Here is a 10,245-nt window from a genome sequence, read left to right on the forward strand (position 1 = left end):
CACTAAGTTGAATCATAATAAAAAAGATTTCACTGTAGATACACTGACAACATATGGAGGTATTTTTTTATGTTAAGATTTAATTTAAATTTTTTTAAGTTTTTTAGTTTTAATTTAAGTATAATTAATGTACAGTGTTATATTAGTTTTAGCTATACAATAAAGGGATCCATCAGTTCTACATTCAATGCTTATGACAATAAGTGTACCCTTTAATCCCATTCCCCTATTTTGTCCAATCCCTCCCCCCATCTCCCCTATGGTGACCACCAGTTTGTTCTATATATTTAATAAATCTTTTTTTGTTTGTTTGTCTCTTTTTTTCCCTTGGCCATTTGTTTTGGTTCTTAAATTCTACATATGAGTGAAATATGATATTTGTCTTTCTGTGACTGATTTATTCTGGTTAGGATTATACTTTCTAGATCCATCCATGTTGTTGCAAATGTCAAGATTTCATTCATTTTTTTAAATGACTAATATTCCATTCTATATCTATACCACATCTTCTTTATCCATTCATCTACCAATGTATATTTGGGTTGCTTCCATATCTTGGCTATTCTAAATAATGCTGCAATAAATATAGGAATGCATATATCTATTTGAATTAGTATTTTTGCTTTATTTGGGTAAATACTCAGTAGCAGAATTGCTGGATCAAATGGTAATTCTATTTTTAATTTCTTTTTTTTTTATGTTTGTCTTTCTAATCATCTATTTATTTTTTTATTTTTTTTTATAAATTAATTTTTATTGGTGTTCAATTTACCAACATACAGAATAACACCCAGTGCTCATCCCGTCAAGTGTCCCCCTCCGTGCCCATCACCCATTCACCCCCACCCCCCGCCCTCCTCCCCTTCCACCACCCCTAGTTCGTTTCCCAGAGTTAGGAGTCTTTATGTTCTGTCTCCCTTTCTGATATCTCCCACACATTTCTTCTCCCTTCCCTTATATTCCCCTTCACTATTATTCATATTCCCCAAATGAGTGAGAACATACACTGTTTGTCCTTCTCCGATTGACTTACTTCACTCAGCATAATACCCTCCAGTTCCATCCACGTTGAAGCAAATGGTGGGTATTTGTTGTTTCTAATGGCTGAGTAATATTCCATTGTATACATAAACCACATCTTCTTTATCCATTCATCTTTCGATGGGCACCGAGGCTCCTTCCACAGTTTGGCTATTGTGGACATGGCTGCTAGAAACATCGGGGTGCAGGTGCCCCAGCGTTTCATTGCATCTGAATCTTCGGGGTAAATCCCTAACAGTGCAATTGCTGGGTCGTAGGGCAGGTCTATTTTTAATTCTTTGAGGAACCTCCACACAGTTTTCCAGAGTGGCTGCACCAGTTCACATTCCCACCAACAGTGCAGGAGGGTTCCCTTTTCTCCGCATCCTCTCCAACATTTGTTGTTTCCTGCCTTATTAATTTTCCCCATTCTCACTGGTGTGAGGTGGTATCTCATTGTGGTTTTGATTTGTATTTCCCTGATGGCAAGTGATGCAGAGCATTTTCTCATGTGCATGTTGGCCATGTCTATGTCTTCCTCTGTGAGATTTCTCTTCATGTCTTTTGCCCATTTCATGATTGGATTGTTTGTTTCTTTGGTGTTGAGTTTAATAAGTTCTTTATAGATTTTGGAAACTAGCCCTTTATCTGATATGTTATTTGCAAATATCTTCTCCCATTCTGTAGGTTGTCTTTGAGTTTTGTTGACTGTATCCTTTGCTGTGCAAAAGCTTCTTATCTTGATGAAGTCCCAATAGTTCATTTTTGCTTTTGTTTCTTTTGTTTTCGTGGATGTATCTTGCAAGAAGTTACTGTGGCCAAGTTCAAAAAGGGTGTCGCCTGTGTTCTCCTCTAGGATTTTACTACAAAGCGGTGGTCATCAAGACAGTGTGGTACTGGCACAAAAACAGACACATAGACCAATGGAACAGAATAGAGAATCCAGAAATGGACCCTGAACTTTATGGTCAACTAATATTCGACAAAGGAGGAAAGACGATCCACTGGAAGAAAGACAGTCTCTTCAATAAATGGTGCTGGGAAAATTGGTCATCCACATGCAGAAGAATGAAACTAGACCACTCTCTTGCACCATACACAAAGATAAACTCAAAATGGATGAAAGATTTAAATGTGAGACAAGACTCCATCAAAATCCTATTTTTAATTTCTTGAGGAAACTTTACACTGTTTTCCACAGTGACTGTACCAGCTTGTGCAGTGTTGTCTCATAATTTTAAATCAAAGCTTTAAAAAGTGTAATGAGGGCAGCCCGGGTAGCTCAGGAGTTTAGCGCCACCTTCAGCCCCCAGTGTGATCCTGGAGACCTGGGATCGAGTCCCATGTCACGCTCTCTGCATGGAGCTGCTTCTCCCTCTGCCTGTCTCTCTGTCTGTCTGTCTGTCTGTCTCTCTCTGTGTCTCTCATGAATAAATAAATAAAATCTTAAGAAAAAATAAAAAAATGTAATGAAACATACAAATAATTGTATTAATAATCTACTTTTGATATGTTTAGTTTGAAATTTTCTTGTATAAAAATTTTACCAAAGAAACCATGGCAATTATTCCAGAAAACACTGTGTGTATCTGTCCGTGCACACAAGCTAAATAGCACTGTAATCTTTTTGTCATTTATAACTTCCAGATTTTTCAAAGCAGATAACTTGACTCATCCTACTTTGTCACAATAGAACTAGGGAGTACATATTTCATCCTTTTAATCTCTCACTTTAAGTCTAACTTCAGAGCTCCTTAATCATACTTCTGAGTTTTCTTCAAAACCCCTTTCCATTTGTCAGCATCTTTATGACACTGAAGTGTCTCAAACTGAAAACAGTATTACAGGTGTGTGACCTTATCAGCCTTTTATTTATTGCTTATTTTTCACCTGTCACAAAAATATAATGGAAACCTTATATGACAGGACACTTCCAATGTATGGAATGGCACTGTTATATTTAAATGGAGGAACTCTATTTCTCCCATGGGATATGTAATTGTAGTACATCTTTAAAAAATTATCATCATGTTTGCCATGACACAAATCCATGACATTTCATATAAAATGTAGATATTCTGTTTGAGTTCATATATGCTTAGTACTCTCAGTTAACAGTTAAAGTCCAGTGGTAACAAATTTCAGTTCTGCAAGATTACTCAAAAGATTTCCAAATATAAAAGTATAGCAATTTTTATGTTGGAATATAACTAATTCTTTAAAAGTTGGGGCTTTTGTATAAAAGAAAATAATCATTAGCATCACAAAGTTTTAAAACACTGTCTAGAACTTAATTATCAGCACTTATTACACACTTGAGTATTTAATAAGAGTAAGAAGGAAAATTAAATGGCTTGTGTTTATTCCTTTCAAAATATAAAAATCTGAGAGTTAGCCAGGAGGTAGTTTGGGTAAGGACAATATTATACCCCCTTCAAAGTGAGATAGAGACGGGGATCCCTGGGTGGCGCAGTGGTTTAGTGCCTGCCTTTGGCCCAGGGCGCAATCCTGGAGACCTGGGATCGAATCCCACGTCGGGCTCCCGGTGTTTGGAGAGATTGAGAATGAATTAAAGAAAGTAGCTTTACTTTCTCTTCTCTTACGTGGAAGAAGAGTACTGTTCCGTATGATATGGGTGGTCACTGAAGTACTAGCATGTTTCAGGAAGCAGAAGGCTCTCAATCACTTTTTCCACAGGTTATAAAACAAGCAGATGCTTTGGTGAGAAGAGTGTGCCTAGAAACTTCCCATAGAAACATAAGAAGACCCAAAGGTATGTAAACCTTTGCTGCACCAAGTGCAGCAGTAGAGGTATGTGGACATGCAATCCCAGAACTAGCCTACCTGAGTTGGAGGAGGTGTGCACAAACCCAAGAGGGTTGTCTGACTGGCAGCAAGTTAGGCATCTTCAGGCAGGCCTTCTATTGCTTGGTAATAGAATACCATCCTGGCTTCCTTGTCAGGTGGAAGCAGGCTGAAGACTTTCTTATTACTGTTCAGTGGTCCTCTCCCAATTCCCCTAACATGTCTCAGCGGTCTTAATGTGGTCAGGAACCAGCTTTTTTGTCAGGCTTTTCCTGTATGGAAGCATACTTCTACCTTGATGGTCATTCACTCTAGTCACTACAGTGCTGTTGGCATGGTGGCCCTGTAAATATATCTAATTCCCTAGGACAGCATGAGATCAGTGGTTCTTTACAGGGAAATTTATGAGCATGTGCCATCAGCAAGAAATAAAACTTTATTTTAAACTCATGGAGATTTGAAGGAAGTCTATGCTGCCCAGTCTTGACTATACAAATGATATTAAAAGGTCCTTTTGTGGGCAGCCCCAGTGGCTCAGCGGTTTAGCACTGCCTGCAGCCCAGGGCATGATCCTGGAGACCCTGGATCGAGTCCCATGTCGGGCTCCCTGCATGGAGCCTGCTTCTCCCTCTGCCTGTGTCTCTGCCCTCTCTCTCTCTCTCTCTATGAATGAATAAATAAAATCTTTAAAAAAAAGTCCTTTTGTTTTTTTATTTGTTTTAATTTCCAAATTGACAGTATTAAAATATATACTTTGTTAATTCATTAAATCTTGGACGATATTATATTACTTGTATTTTGGGTGTCTAATGTCAGCTATATGTATCATCTAATAAAAGACTTTCTAAAAATGCTTCATCTTCACTTTTAAATATATATATATATATACATAATCTCTAACTTTTAGCATGTAGATCTTTTTCTATCTGTATCTATTTATCAGTCTATATATCTAAATTACCTATATGCTTATACTGCCTATCTGTGTAAATCTTAGTTGTATCCACTGTCCACTTGATTTGTCTAGATCTGAGAGCTCTGTTAAAATATTCGTTTACTTTGCACATATCATTCTCTATGGGCATCTCCCAGTAGTTTCTGCTTAATGAAAGTTTTCACTTTATTATATGTTACATAGATATAAATAAACATTATATCTTCATTGTGAACTGTAGTTATAGCAACATTTCCCTCTTTATCTTTTTTTTAAAGAGACATAGGGTGCATGTGTGGCGGGGGGCAGAAAGGGCAGTGGGGTAAGGAGGAGAGGGAGAATCTCAGAAGTGGACTCCACGCTGATTGTGGTGCTCAACACGGAGCTTGATCTCATGACCCTGAGATCATGACTTGAGCAGAAACCAATATTTAGCAACACATGTATTATTAATTTTGGCATCAAAGAAAGTAAAATAACTAAAATCCAGTTTTAACCACATAATAAGAGACCTCAAGAGCAGAAGAGAGTATACTCAAAGAATAGGAAATGGTAGAATATGGAACCAAAGTTATAATATGACTCTCACATCATGATTATTATCATCTATCCATTCTTCTATTCACATTATTTAAATATGATTTTGATCCATTTCCAGTATTTATTTTTAAAAAGTGTAAATGCAAACAATAGCTTCTCCAAATCAATATGATTTAATTTCTATGCCCTTTTCTATCTCTGAAAGCTACAGGAAGGTATGCACATCAGCATTATTCCAGTTGTATAGACAAGGATTTTATTTTATTTTCCCAGTAAGGAACATCACAGACTCCCAGGAATGCAATGATGTAGTACAGGTTCTACCAGTTGGCATAATACAAGTCCATCTTGAATATCATTGCTTTCCCACTGTGTTATTATCTAGAAGAACAGCTTTAAGTATCTGCCAGCTATAAAAACTAGTACAATTTAATATGCATGGAGACAACATTTATTCTTTTGATTATTGGTCCCAACCTCTCCAATGCCCCAGGCAGTCATGGGATTATTCTGTGAACTGCTGCAGGACAAACCATGTTTTGGAGTGTGGAAGCTATGGCTCCCAACATTTGGATTTGAAATAATATCTAAATATTTGGATCAAATTTTTTCAAAAAGTTTTTACTTCATGACAAGGAGAACTTTGTGTACCACCAACATAAGAAATTGTTATGTTTTATCACCTTTAGTGGAGTAATTTAGTTATCAAAACTATGTTCAATTCAAACACTCCATAAGGAGATCTCTTGGGAACTGTCATTGACATAGTAACAAAAAAGACTTGGTGGACCTTAGGAATTTACTACTCTGCAAAGGAGATGGAGTCAATGTAAATTCAGGCTTTCTAATGTAGGACAATGCATTCCCAAATGTATTAACAAAAAGAGGAATTATAATTTTAAAAAAAATTAACAGAATTGAAGTGAGACTCATAAGAGCTTTAAAGGAATGTGCTTAATAATGAATAGTGATAATAAATATAGAACTAATCCAAATAGTTGTAAAATGTTTCACTGTAATGATAAGGAGGGGGAAAAATGAGATTATATAATGAAAAAGAAAAAAAAAAACGCCAATACTATTAGTTGAGTCCTTTGGTTGTAAGCCATAATAGCAATTCAGATTACTTAAAGAAGGGGGTCGGGTAATTAAAGAGGTGTGTGTGTGTGTGTGTGTGTGTGTGTGCGCGCACGCGCAGGGTATGATTGTGTGTATTTCTTGTAAGTTTGGGAGTTATGGGAAATCGGTTTTGATAGCAAGACAAGAAACAGAAAAGAACCTATTCTACCATGAAACACATCACCGGCATGAATAAATGTAGAATTTCTAACCTGGAAAATTACACACACACACACACACACACACACACACAATATTAAAGGCATCAGCAACATGGAAATTACCAGTAAATGATATAGTCAGCAAGTTTGCAATTTATTTCAAAACAGCAATTGGGTTTTAGAATCTCTCTTACACATCCCCCTTACTGCACCCAGGCGGGTCAGAACCTCTTGCCTATTCTAGGGACCAACTCATCACTTTGAGGGAATGACCTCATAGTGGACTTACCTGAGATCTGATGCAATAGTCTTCTATTTATCCTTACCTTTGGAATTATATTAGTTGAGGCTGCTATAACAAAGTACCATTGACCAGGTGACATAAAAAACAGAAGTTTATCCCTCACACTTTGAAGGTCAGAAGTCCGAGATCAAGGAGGCAGCACAGATAAGTTCTGGTGAGAACTCTCTTCTGGGTTACGGGATGCCAACCTCTTACATCCTCACAAGGTGGAGAACAGAGCAGAGGAAGCAAGCTCTCTCATAATTCCTATAAATATATAAACCCCATTTATTAGGGCTCATCTAACTATCAGAACCTCATCTAACATTAATTACTCCCCAGATACCCATCTTCTAATACTATCAAACTAGGAGGGAGCCAGGCCTCCTGCTGCTGCCATCTCATCAGGGTGTGCAGCCCTAGGCCAGGCCCCTGCTGGAGTAGGAGGGCAGAGCCTCTGTTATGCACCTGAAGCCATACTGGAAACTGCAGAAGAAAGTGTGACCTCTGGAAATTATCAAGGAAACTCTGAGAACTCCTATGAGCTACCAGGAAGCTATGATGAAAATGATGAAAAATGCAAAGCTAGCTAAATGAAACCAAGTGTCTTTCCTTCAACCTCTCTTGGCAAAGCATCATCTTGAAAGCCTTTTGGGATTTTTTATCCAAATGTTCTGTGCAGCATGAGTGGCAAGAGTACTATAGAGAGCAGCTCGAATGTTAAAACCAAAAAGAATGCACCATCTGCAACAACCCACCAGGGTGAAGAAAGGGAAGGGCCATTTGATATTTGGGCTGTTGTGGAGCTGGGAAATACCAAGGAGAAAATTATATTCTTTGCAGACCACCATGTAGCAGTAGGATAGGACCTATGAAAATAAAGAGTTCCTGGGATATTGATGGGAAAGCTACTAAAGGAAGGGAAAAAAAATCAGGAGAATCTTTAAAAAGCCAAGATACAGTTAGAAAGGATGAGGGAAGTCAACAGCAGGTGCTACCAACCGAGCCCTTTGCGTGTGGCATTGAGCACTGTTCTGTGCATTATGTGAGTGACAGTGGCAATTGGGTCTATGCTGGGAGGCTTCTGTCAGTCATTACAGATAGTTGCCTTCCTTGAGCAAAGAGCCAGTGCCCTGCTAGCTACTGTATGAAAAACTGCACTAATTCACCTGCTGTGGCAAGGTTTCCTGGGCAGGCTAGAGGTGTACTCCCAGCCTCCGAGCCCTTTTCTGCTCCAGGAGCTTGTGAAGAATCCACAGAAAGGGGAAATCCTGAGGTTGAGGGACCACAAAGTGAGGACAATCCGTGTCCTTGACCTAGTAGCCAGGCTGGAGTCTCAGTACCTGAAGCAGCAGAGCCAGCATGAGCCTGGGAACCAATCAAGGAAAGACAGCTTCTGTTGAAATGGGGACCCGGTGTTGCTTACAAGTGGCACTCAGGCTAATGAAGGCAAAGCAAACAGAGGCACCTTAGGGGCACCAGACAATCAGGTGAATCCTTTGGGGTCTGTATATTGTGGACTGTGGCCCCTCACGAGCTGACCACTGTTCTCCTAAGGGGAATGAGTACCGGCACGTGCTTCTTGAGGCTGTCTCCCATTGCCAGCACATGTGAATTTCCTCAAGGACAGTGCAAAATTTGAGCCAGATCAGCAAACCTGCTATGAAAAACAGCAACAGATGTGATGTGGAAATGACAGAGGAACTTCCTGAGTCACCTTTTCCTCCTTGCACTCGTCCTCAAATCATTGAATTGCCCACAGATGCTGTTGATCGTACAAGTAGAGAGTTTGTGCCATTCACTAGTCAAAATCCTGATCAGAGAAGAAAGGACTCTTGGGCATTATTATCACTGTGCCCAAGGTAAAGCAAGACCAGCCTTCTAATTTAGAGTCCTGCGAATACCCACGTCCAGGGATGTTGGCTTTTTGTTTTTGGTTTTGGTTTTGGTTTGGTTGTTTTTTTGTTTTATTTTGTTTTGTTTTGTTTTGTTGCCATCTGATCAGCACCCGTCAGACTCTTCCCAGTTGAGTGAAAACACAAGGAGTCATTTGAGGCCAGACAGCTTCAGGATGCTGTTTAGTGTGACAGTGCCACTGAGGAAAAAGGTATTTCAGCTAAAGTATTTGTCCTGCTAGCCTCTCCTGTGGAAAGTACATTACCAGTGCTTAAGGTATCCAATCAAGAAGCAGGAGTCTCATGACTTTCTGGAGACCAGGTTAAAAGTCTAGAAGCTTTTGGAGCCTCAGCAGGACATGACTTTTATGCCCCGCCACCTCATGGTGAAAATCTTCAGGTTACTTCCCACCAAGAGCTTCATGGCTCTTAAAGATATCTGCTGTTGTTTCAAGTTTATCATTGAATACTGCAACATCAGGCCTGCGGATTCCGGCTGGGTGCGAGATCCACAATATAGAGAGGATCCTTGCAAGCAGTACAAGAAAAAATACATGAAAGAGGATGTGTCCTTGGGCTGGTGGCAGCCCAAGCCTTATTGCCAGACATTGCCCTATGGGCCGGGATACTGGATGTGCTGCCATCGGTTTCAGAAGGGCTTCCCTGGCTGTAAGCTGGGTCCCTCCTTGCCACAGCTTTAATCAGGCAATCCAGAAGAAAGCAAAGGGACCAAAACTGAAGAAGAATACTAAAGTCTATGCGAGAGGCAACAAAAGGACCAATTTTTAAAATTGCAAAAACACCTACATCTACCATTCAAGTGAATGTTGCCTCTCAAAGCCATCACTCAAGGAGAATCTGTACTTATTTGATTGGGACTTCCATTGCTCAGGCATTTTTTAAACTCTCGCTTTAAATTAATTAATTAATTAGTTAATTAATTAATAAAAAATAAACTCTCGCTTTATGAGCCAGACAAGGAAATTGGTCTCCTTGTTTTATAGTGGTGCCTCCCATTTGGTCCAGGATGGTATCCCACAATTTGATTCATGTGGCTGTGATTATGCCCATTCTCCCAAATAAAATCCATCCTTAGAGGACAAAGACTTGCCATCATCAAGGACTTTCAGAAGAGTTCATTGCAAACTATGGAGACAATTCCCAAAAAGGGGTTCTAGAGACGTTGTAAACGCTAGCACCATATTTGAAGTAAGTGAATAGTGTCCTATGGAAAGAAGAACAGCACTCTCAGATGAAAAGTATGCTTACAAAGGAAAAGTCAGGCACCTTACCTGAGCCCTTGAATGCTTGCTCTGTGAGACTGAAGTTTGTGGTTGGAGATGGATTTCTTGCCCTGTGGTCTTTAAACTGTATGTGATGGTCGTCTTCTCACAGGGTTCTGAGAGTGCACATTAAACCTCAGCGCCTTTACCTGAGATGAGAGCTTTTGGCCCTCTGTAAATAATGCTATTAAAACCAGTTGTATAT

The 10,245-nt window shown here is 39.3% G+C and overlaps 1 pseudogene; it reads left to right on the forward strand.

Annotated features, from left to right (window-relative positions):
• Window positions 1–7,324: 7,324 nt before the first annotated feature.
• Window positions 7,325–9,546, forward strand: LOC129516479 (F-box only protein 34-like; annotated as a pseudogene).
• The last annotated feature ends 699 nt before the right edge of the window (window positions 9,547–10,245 follow it).

The sequence above is a fragment of the Nyctereutes procyonoides genome, unplaced genomic scaffold (assembly GCF_905146905.1).
Source record: "Nyctereutes procyonoides isolate TBG_1078 unplaced genomic scaffold, NYPRO_anot_genome, whole genome shotgun sequence".
Classification (NCBI taxonomy): Eukaryota; Metazoa; Chordata; class Mammalia; order Carnivora; family Canidae; genus Nyctereutes; species Nyctereutes procyonoides.